The 11,358-nt window shown below is 55.8% G+C and overlaps 1 long non-coding RNA gene across 1 annotated transcript; it reads left to right on the top strand.

Annotated features, from left to right (window-relative positions):
- The first annotated feature begins 4,447 nt into the window (after nt 1–4,447).
- LOC141370884 (uncharacterized) lies at nt 4,448–11,117 on the top strand. The gene is made up of 2 exons (XR_012375362.1): nt 4,448–5,051; nt 9,845–11,117. It is a non-coding gene; the product is annotated as an uncharacterized lncRNA (long non-coding RNA).
- The last annotated feature ends 241 nt before the right edge of the window (nt 11,118–11,358 follow it).

Raw genomic sequence — 11,358 nt, forward strand, 5'->3', positions numbered from 1 at the left:
TTCAGTTCACCTTGGGGACTGTAGCTACATCTCCACATGGAGCCAACAGAATGCCGCTTCTCACTCAGGGCTGAACCGCTAAGTCTTTTGATATCCAGGAGCCCTCTCTGAGCCAGGCAGAATGGGCCCCCGGAGCCTCCAGATTCCCTCAGTCTAGAGGCTCAGGTGATCCAGGCGGGGGCCCTCAGCCTTCATTGGTCCCAGGATTCTGCCTCCGCCCCTCAAATAGCTGTGTCCCTGAAATTCAATCATAAGGGAAACCACTGAGATTGGGGGTTGAGCACAAGAATATCCAGATGCCCTTCATTCCTCAGGTCTTAGCTGTGAGGGGGAGAAGTGCACTGGATTCCAAGGAAGAAAGACTATGGCCTGGCCCCTTGTAAGAAGGCTATCCGCCACCACCCCTCACCTATGGCGCTTGTGTCAAAGCCTTTCTATGGCTGGGCTCTTGAAAGATGCAGATCTTGAAAGCGCATTATACAGGTCCCGCTCCCCATACCCTGAGCCCAAGTTCTTTAGTCTCACTTCCAAAGCCCTCCGCCCAGTGGCCTCCATTCCAGAGCTAGAGCTTAAACTGTTAATGGCCCGGCACATTTGCTTCTCAACAGAAATTGACATTTCTAGATATTTCATTGGGGGTTCTCTTAAGAGTTATTAAGTAACCCCATCATCCCATAAAGAATTTCTGAACAATGTCAAGCTGATAACAAGCAACAGCAACTGGAGCTATGAATTAAGCAAAGAATAAGGCAGTATTGATGAAGAGAGAGGGCTTCGAGCAGCACTGTCAAATAGATACATAATGCAAGCCATATAATGTATCTTTTTTAAAGTAAAAAGAAATAGATGGAATTGATTTTAATAACATTTCATCTTATTTTTGATATATTTTACTTAACCCAGTATATCAAAAATATTATTTCAACATGTAATCAATCCAAAAAATTATTAATGCTATATTCTCATGCAGTTTACTCATTTCCCTTAGCCCCACTCAGGCTCAATCCCAGAGATAGTATTTCCATCTTATGGACTACTGCCAGGCCCATCCGTTTTTAGTACGTGATGCATCCAACAGAACCCAAATCATAATGGACAGTTTCAGATGTCCCTCTTGGTGTACGGTGGTCAAGTGTTCTGTCTCTAACCAGAGCCTGGTAACATGCTAGAAACTGTTTCTCAGGTGTGTAATTCGCTGTTGCTGATAGCGTGGCCCTGCTGTGGCCTCGCAGGGGCTTGCTTCGGGATTCTCCCACTGGGACTTGCCATGAGCTCTATACTACATCTTTCCCTGTCCCCATTGCCGACACTCCCAACACCTCCAGCTCCCAGGCACGGTAGCCTGGCCCTGTTGCAGAGCCTTCTGTTGTGGGACCCACCTGCAGCCGGCAGCTCTACACTTCACCCAGAATACTGTGTTGTCTGTAAGCCCAAAGACACTGTGCTTTCCTCACAGCAACAAGAGATACAAGATACAACAATTTTTCTTATTCTTTACTTTCACTTTCTTTCACTGGCCACTGAACCCCTTAAAAACTTCATTAAAGGGGCAGGTCCTTAAATCTTCATCGGTTTTCTGTGCTCCACTCTGGAGTGTGTGTAACTGCACCATGGCCTCCAGCATAGGACATCTCTTACTCATCCTGCCTGATCAGCACAGGGTCATTGATGTAATGGATCAGTGTGATGTTCTGTGGGATATCCACATGGCCCTGATCTCTTGAGATGACATTAAGACAGAGGGCAAGGCAGTTTACACAACCCTGAGGCAAAACTGTAAATGAATATTGTTGTCTATCCCATGTGATTATGAACTGTTTCTGATCCCCTTTTCTAATTGGAATGGAAAAGAACACATTGACCAAATGACTGCAGACCACATACCTACAGCCTTACTAATCTGCTCTAGCAGTGATCCCATGCCTGGCACAGCATCGGCGAGCACGGCTTCTCCTCGGTGCAGCCAGAGACAGTCCAGCTAGTCCTTGTCTGGGATCCATCAGATTCATGCAGAGGTGACTTAAATGGAGAAACAGTAGGGACCACCACCCCCTTCATCCTTGAAGTTGTTAATGGTGGCATTACTTTCTACCATATCCCCTGGTATGAGATTTTTTTATTTACTATTTGGGGCAAGGCAAGGGAGCTGGGAGAGAGCAGTTTCAGAAGCTTGCACTTGGCTTTCCCTGCTGATTGCTCCCACGCAGTAAGCCAGGGACCTGATGTGGGGGTTACTGCCCCTGTCAGAGCACATGAGTTCTGACTAAGCACTCAGGTACAAGGGACTGGTGACAGCTTCAGACCCAGCCAGACCTTAGCTGTGACTCCCCTCTTCCCTGACCTCCAGGGGCCCCGTTCTGAAAAAGGGCCCATGACAATGCTTTGAGTCTCAGATGCTCATGTCAATTAAAACTCCGGTGTCTACTAGTCCCTTTTCTCTAGTGAACAGTCAGCCAAATAAACAGTTTTCTCTGGGAGAAAACTTCAGGAATCACCGTACATACTTGTTGCACTTTTGCAGGGTCCTTCCTCCTAGACCCCTGGTCTCTCTTTGGACTACGGGTTCCAGATCTGCAAATTGGTTCAGGCCTGGGAACTGAGCAGGGGACCAAGGCTTTCCATTGTGCCTGCTCCCTGCACCTCCATTCCTGTCTGCTTTTTTCATTGTAGTTATTAGGCAGAGCCTTACTGGCTGCCGGTTTGCCCCTAGGGACACCATGCTCCATGTGCCTTCTCCACAACTTTCTGTAGGTTGAGCCCCCTTGCCTACCCCTCCTCCATTACTGGCCTTACATAATATATCCATTCCAGCACACCCACTTCTGCCAGCTTCTTTTATTTCTTCTTTACCATCTGCCAGGAAAACTCGGGTATTTCCATTTCACTGAGTGTTTGGCCACTGCTTTTTCCAGACTTCTAAGAGCCACCCCCAGCAGAATCTGCCCTACTGCCTTGTGTCCCATCCAGGGTATTAAATCTGTATCTCAAGAAAGTGCCCCCAAATCCATGAATTCTTGCTTATCCAGTCTTACATTCCAGCCCCCGTAATCAAGCGTTCCCAAAATCCAATCCCAGGAGCATTCCTCTGGCTCCTGCCAGTATCTGTCTGTGGTAGTTACTCTTCTTTCATGTATACTCTCTTTCCTTCATTAGCAGGCCCAGTATGTTCCCAGCAGGATTATTCTGGAATTCAACCCTAATTACGGTCCTTGGCTAGCAGGGGAGAAAGTGGGGGCCACTCCCGAGAAGGGACCAGTTGCCCGGCAGGGGTGAGGCCTCTGTGGCATCCGTCAGCACAGCAGAGGTGCTGGCTCTTAGGAGGAGGGGGGGCCAACTCTGTAAGCCTAGAGGGTCAGGAAGGCTGCAGTACCCGCATCCTCCGGGGCATCCATCCTGATGTCTTTATCTCGTGTTGCAGGGTTCCGGACTTTCCCCACCGGGGCCTGACCTTCACATAACTACCTAGGCTGAGCATTCATACTTATCTGTGCAACTCTTATCTTCAGCCTGCCACTCAGCTATGTCTGATCTGCACTGCCAGAGATAAGCGGCTTCTGCGTCAACTTCCATGGAGGTTTGCAGGCTGGCACACTTGCCCAGCAACTGCTTGTCTGTGGCCGGTGGTCCTTCTGCAGACCATCAGCCTGCACTCATGGCAACCAGCCAATTTGGGGGCACTGTTCCACGCCCCCCCCGCCTTATTTTTTTAAATGCCTGGATGATCACACCTACCATAATATCCCCCTCCCCTAGGAAGTTTCCCCGGGTCCTCACCAGTGTGAACTCTTTAGCATTTGAGCCACTACCTTGCTCTAGGGACTGTCTGGGGCCCCATCAACCAGGATGGCATCCTCTTGGCCATCCCCTGGGACAGTCCCAGACCCCCATCTTGCCACTGTTTCCTCAGACCACTTGTGGGAGTCCTGGTCCTTCTACAAAGACAGGACTCGCTATGTGCAAAAGACTGACGGGGGCGGGGGAACGCCCGTGAGGGAAGATGAGCAGGGCACAGTTCGCAGGCAGGTTGGGATGTAGGTTTGACCTCTGTGAACAAGAGACAGAAGGATGGAAGGTGGAATGGAAGAGTGTGAGGCTGCAGTTTGGATCTAAAAGGAGCAAGGCCAACGGGGAGCCCTTGTGCCAAGACCACCTGTCAGAGAAACCTTGTATCTCCCAAGAAGGAACCCACCTTAGTCATTGGCCAAGAGCAGCCTGTGGGCCTCAGCGCAAACCCTGAGGATATCAGAGCGCAGCCACCGGGGGCCAGTCTAAAATCTGAGAGGTGCATTTTCATGGCCACCACCCAAGTTCTAGGGGTTTCTCTCCATTGGAGCTCTAGACCCAAAGGAACAAAGGTGTCTGCATTTCCCACCTGACGGCAGTATATACGAAAGCTCCCAGCTCTGTCACATACTAGCTCTTTTGGCCTAACTTCTCTAGCCTGATTTTCCTCACCTATAAAATGGGAATAGAAGTTGTGATGATATGTATGAAAGTACGCAGCACAAATGAATTCTCAATATATCATTTGAATCAGATTTATTCAAATATGTAATAAACACCTAGCACAGGCTGGGTCCCAAGGAGTCTCTGAATGAGTAAGAGACAGACATGCCCAAAGAGAAAGAGACAGACCATCTGTGGTGTGCAGAATAATGCCCACCACCCCCGAACACATCCACGGCCACATCCCCAGAATTTGTGAACAAGCTACCTGATGTGGCAAAGGAGAATTAAGGTTGCAGATGAAAGTAAGGCTGCAGGAATCAGCTGACCTCAAGAGATCTTCCTGACACGCCCAGCGTCATCACAAGCGTCCTTGTTAAGTGGAGGAAGGAGGCGGAAGTGAGTGGCAGAGAGACGCAACGCAAGAGACATGGCCAGTCACTGCAGGCTTTGAAGATGGAAGAGGCCAAGGAATGTGGGCAGCCTCTGGAAGCTGGAAAAGGTAAGAAAACATCCTCCCTCAAAGCCTCCAGAAGGAATGCAGCCCTGCGAACACCTGGAGGTTTGCCCAGTGAGACCCATTTGGACTTCAGACCTTCAGAACCGTAAGATAATAAATCTGGGGTTTTTTATTTTGTTATATAAGTTAACCCCTTTATTATAGGCTAGCGATGTTTCAAATGGTGGAGCTTCTACTGGTCTTTCAACTCCTCAGTCTTCAGATGGCAGACTTTACTGTGATGGCAGGAATGGTTCTGTGGGTCCAGGCACCACCTGTTTTAGGTTTTCATGCACGAACCCCGTGCCAGATCCCCACAGCTCATCTCTTTATCTTGGTTTTGCCACAGGAGGAGGTGTACTTGGCATGCTGGCTTATTTCAGCTTTCCTCACCATTTTCCTGAGGGAGGCACCACAACAGATCCCACATTTAGCAGCAGTCCTGCCCTTCTTGGTGCGCTTAGCCATGTCACCACAGACGAGATGAGGGCATGCCTGTTCACACATGTACTCTTGCACGCATGCCCACTCTAGTGACACAGGCCCACCTGTCACCTACAGTCCACCTGTTTCTGGTGACCTCTCTCAACATCCACATTTCCTAGGGGCAGCTGAGTTTGGCAGGTGGGGTTGGGCGTCCCTGCTGTGACCCCATCACTAGAGGCCTCACCAGTGGGAGGCAGCTGGAGGTCATTTCACTGCAGGGGCTTTAGTAGGCGAGGTGCCAGGGCAAGCCTGACCGGGTGCGCATTTCCCCCAAACCTCCCACTGTGGGATGGAGCCTACCATGAACGGGGCAGTCACCCAAAACCACAGAGGGTCCCATTATTCAATCAGTCAGTACATTTATTGGTACTTGCTGTGCCAATACCTGTTCCGAGACTACTTTGGACCCCAAGTCAAAGAAGCCATTACGCATACCTGCAAGGTCAGCTGTGCAGCGTAATCAGAACCGTGACCAGGTGGGGACAGCTAGGGGCCGGCAGAAAAATGGGAGGAGACCCTAGCCCAGCCCCGGGGCATCAGAGAAGACCTCCCAGCGTGAAAGACTGACGTGACTGGAGTCATTTGAAAACAGAGTCGGGAGAATCTGCCTCACCTGCCCGTGTTTGACCCGGGCGACGCACCTGTTGTTTGAAGCAATCGTCCACAAAGTCAACAGGACAGCAGGCCTCCCGGCCATAAAACTGTCGGCTGGGGGCTTCGGGAAGACAGAGCAGGTCACTAAAGCATACCAGGAATAGTTCCACTTGTTAACCCAATAGTCAACCAGTGCACACCCCACAGCGGTGCGGTCTGGCAGCACCGAGTCACGGAATCCCTCCCTTCCTCTCTCTGGTGGAGCCCCTTGCTGTCACCCAAAGGCAGGACACTTTTCTGGTTACAGCCAGAGTCTGTGCCCCCCACACTGCAATTCCTGGGTCCCAAATACACACTCGTTTGCCTCTTGTTGTGGCTCTTTATTTCCAGGTTAACACCTGAATACATGACATGGAGGCTAAGTCTTAGGACAAGAAGGAGCTAGCTGGGCAAAGGGGAAGGGGAGGAGGGCGAGGAAAGGCAGTTAAGCCAGGACGGGACATGTGTTTAGAAAGCCCTCCCTGGTGAAGATGCGCAGGGGGCCTGGGAAGGCGGGGGCGCGGGGGGGCGGCCGGGGCTGTTGTGGTTGTTCAGATCTGAGAAGGCAGGCAGCGGGGCTGGAGAGACGTTCCCGAGGTGGCATGTGTGGAGGGGCCTACCTGCTGGGGACAGTGCGGAGAGAGGGGAGAGGGACCTGAAATCGGCCGCAGCCTCCGAGTCCCGTGGAGGAAAGACGGCCGGGCAGACAGCAGAAGCCTGGGCCCCGGCTCCACGGGCAGGCCGCACACGTCCGCAGAGGCCCTGCCGGGCGGGGGCGGGGGGCAGCGCTGCCAGGCTCTGGGAGGGCTTGTGTCCCACAGCGTCAGGCAGGCGGCCCCCTGCCCAAGTCACAGACACATGGTGCGACTTGATGGAGAGAAATCGAGTAGCCATTCTGCTGTGCAGCTGAGGGCTCCCTGCTTTGGAGAGAGAGGTCAGGTGCCCACGTCGGCCGGTAGTGTCTGATGGAGACGGGCTGGAGCCCAGGCCTGAGTGACTGTGCCCCTCTCTCACCCTCCCCAGGCATCATCCTTCACCCAGGCCAGTCCTGGCACCAGAGAAGGGAGATTAGCGGGCACCCGTGACCTCCACCTCTCACCCAGCCAGGCCAGGCCACTTAGAGGCCATCCAAGGCCAGGAGCACACTGCCATGACGTCACCCTCCTGGGGACTTGACCAGGACGTCAGGTTTCCTCTGCGGGGGGAATGAGCTAGGGCCTCCAGGAGAGGACAGAGGGGCCCAAAGCTGACTCAGCACCCTTACATTCTCTCCACACAGGCCGTGCACCCCACAGACCACCTGAGAAGCGTATATCCCTGTCTGGAAGCGAGGGTTCCTGCCTCCCTGCCAAGAAGAGCACAGGCCTAGCCCAGCTCATCTCCCACTGTCACACAGCTCAGCAAAGCTGGGCCTTCCAGGAAATGCACGCCTGGCCTGAAGAAATAAGAGTTCAGGGCTTAGAACAGGGACGCTCATGTGATCCTGGTGAGAGCTGGTCCTGTCTGAGCCTGTTTCCTCATCTGAAATGTGAGGCTGGGCTCATTTACCCCAAAGCTTCAGCAGCTGTGACGCTCTTTCTGCATCTGCTCTACAGTGTCTGGCCCCATCCCAGCTGAAGGGTTGGACACCAGATGCCTGGTCCCTGCAGAGAGCCCCCGACTCTGGCCTCGGAGATCCACCTCCTCACTCCCCACAGGTCCCCCGAGGTTCGAGGTTCAGTGCAGCCCCAGCCAGAGGAATGTGAGCCATTCCCGGCATCTCCTCCCCTGTGGCCAGCCCAGAGAGGGGCTGGGGCCTCTGGGCCATTCTGACAGGAAATTAGCTGGGCCTGGCCTTCCCCACTACCAGCTGCTCTGCTGACCCTGACCCCGTGTTTTCTGAAACCCGATACTGCAAATTTCAGAGCCTCCTCTCCATTCCCAAGGAGGCCTGGATGAGCTCTGTCTCAAACCTCCAGCCTTCATGACGGTTGGCTTTCCTGCCCTGGGAACTCCAGCCCTGCCGTGACCCTCAGCAGGCCCTACTCTCTCTAGAAGACTGGTGTCCCCATGTCTGAGGCTTCAGGCAGAGCCCATGTGCAGAGTGCCTACAACATGGAAAATGGCTTGGAGGGAGACAAGTGGGAAGGGGTGTGGAGAGACCACATAAGGGGCTGTTGTGGTCCAGCGGATGAGTGGTGGTGGTTAGGATTAGGAAGGGGCAGTGAAGATGTGAACTGGGCAGAGCCCAGAGCTATAGAGGCAACAGGAAGAAGGCGGGGGGGGGGGGGGGGGCAGTGTTAGCCTGGCCATGGAGGCTGCCGGGAGAGGTGTCTGGGGCCCCTTAGTTTCCTGAGTTGCAAAGCCTCTTGGGGAGACACGGAGCACCAGGGGCTGAGCAGCCCTGTGGGGGAGGAGAAAGGGCCCCAAGTTTGCCTTGGATCATAGAGGCTAAGGTGCCTTTCAGATGTCCTAGTGAGCATTTGGATACAGGGAGGAATGAGCTGGAAATGCTCACTAGGGAGGCAGGAAAGTAGATGGTAAGCCAAGCTGAGAGGCGGACAGGGGTGCCACAGGCGAGAGTTCAGAGAAGAGAAGAGAGCCAGCCTGTGCCCAAGGACACTAATGCTGAGTGGCCTGTGCGGGGTGGACCCGGAGGGAGCGGCGAGGAGCGGCCGAGAAGATGCAAGAACAACCCAAGAACGCTGTGCCTGCAAGGGACGGAGAAGGGCGGTTCAAGGGGCCAGTGCTGGAAGCTGCTGGACGACTAGGAAGAGGAGGGTCCTGGGTCACTGACGACTTCAGGGCGCGCTCTCTAGGGGAGTGAGGGCCCGATTAGGCAGGCTGCAGTGGGCTGGGAGGCCGTGAGAGGTGAGCAGCAAGAGCGGCGTGGGGAGAACCGCCCTGTGCAGCCAGGGGGGCTGTGGAGTCAAAGACAGGATCTGGCTTGTTAGCGTTTAGGGCGAGCGAGACGCGAGCGTGTTTACACGTAGCTGCCGAGGGCCCTGCCACCGAGGCGTTGATAATAGCCGCGAAAGCAGGGATGACCCCCAGAAAGGTGGCCTGGAGCCCGCCGGGGCCTTGCGAGGGCCACTCCGCGCCTCAGGGGCCGAGCTGGAGGGAGGTGCGAGGGCGGCCACGGCGGGGCGCTGTCCTCCCCACCCCACCCCCAGCCCCCCAGCTGACCCCCGGCGCCCCCCCACCCCGGCCACGCTGCCCGGGCCCCCCGCCGCCCCCGCCGCGCGCACGCGCGCGCACGCGCGTCTTAAAGCTTGGGGAGCCCGGCGTAAAACGCGGCTCCTAACGGGTCGGCTGTACTGGAGGTGACGGAGGTAGACAGTCACACACACGCTTCTCGTCGGAGTGTGGGGTTTCCCTGAGAAGTCAGGTCGCGTCCAGCGACCTGGTTCCATCCTGAACGACGGCAAGCTACTGTTGCACTGAGCTTTCCACTCACGGGTTTTCCACGAAGCCCGCCGTTCGCCTCTGCCTGGAAAGAGCCGGGAGCCAGCGCCGCCGCGAGCAGCGCCCTCGTCCCCGCGTCCCCGCGCTAAGCCCCCGCTCCCGGAGACACGGGCAGGCGCCGGTGCCGAAGGGCGGAGCTGGATGGCCACGTCGCACCCCGGCCCTCCCTGTGCGCAGCGGAGCTGAGCGGGGCACGTCACCCGGGGCGGGGGGGGGGACACGGAGACACCGGTCGTGAGCGGGAGCCTAGCCGTTCCCGAGCTCTCCGCGGCTCCTGCCAGCACCCGCTCTGGCTTCAGACATGCTCTCACCCATTGTCTCGTGGTTTCCCTCCAGCCTCTCGGCCACTCCGCCCAGGGCGCGCGTGCTGCCTGTTGCCCCCAACCGCCCCGGACCCCGTCTCTTCTCTGCCCCCTCGCTGGACGGCTGGCGCTGAGTGCCGCCTCATCGTCGTTGCAACTCAGGCCGAAGGCTCTTCGCGAGCTCCGGCTGCCTCCGGACGCCCCCACCCGAGCACGCAAAGGCGCCCTGACCGTGTGACAGGTGCACCTCCTCTGCCTGCACTCCCTGCACTCCCTGCCCGCCGAAGAAGCAGCCTTGCTTCTCTTCCTCGGAAACGGGAACTCCTTACATTTGCCCTGGCCACAGGCTGAGTCGTCCTCGACGGAATGTTCCCTGCTCTCACACCCACAGCTGACCCAACTTCAAAGTACACTCTCAGCCTGTCCACTTGTCACCTTCGCCACCGCCAGCCTGGCCCACCTCTCACCTGGGCTTGTGCAGGAGCGTCCTCAGCGGTCTCCCTGCTTCCACCCAACAGTGGCTAGGGGGACCCCTAGAAATGAAAGCTCAGGGCATCCCCTATCCAGCCTCCCCCCCTCCCCCCCGTGCCATTCCCTCTTCCTTGGACTGGAAGTCTCGAAGACCTTACAACAGCTTACAAAACCTGTGGCAACGCCTCCCTCTGCTGCCCGTCCGGCCTCTTCTCGGGCCATGGGCCCCTTGCTCATCTGCACCAGCCGCCGCCACCACACTTGTGCTGCCCTCTTCCTAGGACACTCCTCCCGCAGACTTGGCTGAGCTCACCCCTCACTTCCCTCCGCTCTCTGCCCAGAGACGCTCCGCGGCATGTGCGCATGCGCGTGACAGCACCCAGCCCTGGCGTTGCCCCCCCCGCGCTCATCGCCCGCTCTGCGGTGTCCACAGCACGGCCTCTCACGCACCGCTGCCGGCCTGTCCCTCCTCTCAGAAAGCAGGCTTCGTGAGGGCTGTGACTTCCTGCTCACAGTCGGCCTCTCAGCACATGGAAGCGTGGTCGAGGCACAAACATGAACACAAATAAGCACTAATAAAAACTGTGGGAGGAAGGAGCAAGAGTAGCTGAGAGAATGGCTGCTGGGCACAGGGGAAGGCGCCCAACCACCTGAGGGAGGATGGGAAAGGACGGACTGAGAGATCCACAAAAGATGGAGAGAAGGGCGCCCTTCCTGACCTGCCAGGTCCAATCTGCAGGAGGCTTGAATGTTGGTGAGGTTTGCTGTCGGTTTTATCTTCAACTGTCTCCCACCTCTTTCCTGATGATACAGGTTTCTGTTCCTTGCAACCAAAATAGTCTTGACTCAAGCACTATCCTTCCACCCACTCTCCACATCTCCACCCTCCGTCAAGCCTCCCAACCATCTAGACATCTAGGCATCTGTCCATCGAGCCACAGGAGGAAATAGAACCAAGACCCCTGGACCTGGGGCCCAGTCAGCCCTCAGAGCCCTTGCCCGCTCAGGAATGAAGATCGGGCAGATTGAGGATGTCACCCCCATCCCCTCCGATAGCACCCGCAGGAAGGGGGGTCG

The sequence above is a fragment of the Callorhinus ursinus genome, unplaced genomic scaffold (genome assembly GCF_003265705.2).
Source record: "Callorhinus ursinus isolate GAN/ISIS: 27379988/994484 unplaced genomic scaffold, GSC_fseal_2.0 scaffold49, whole genome shotgun sequence".
Classification (NCBI taxonomy): Eukaryota; Metazoa; Chordata; class Mammalia; order Carnivora; family Otariidae; genus Callorhinus; species Callorhinus ursinus.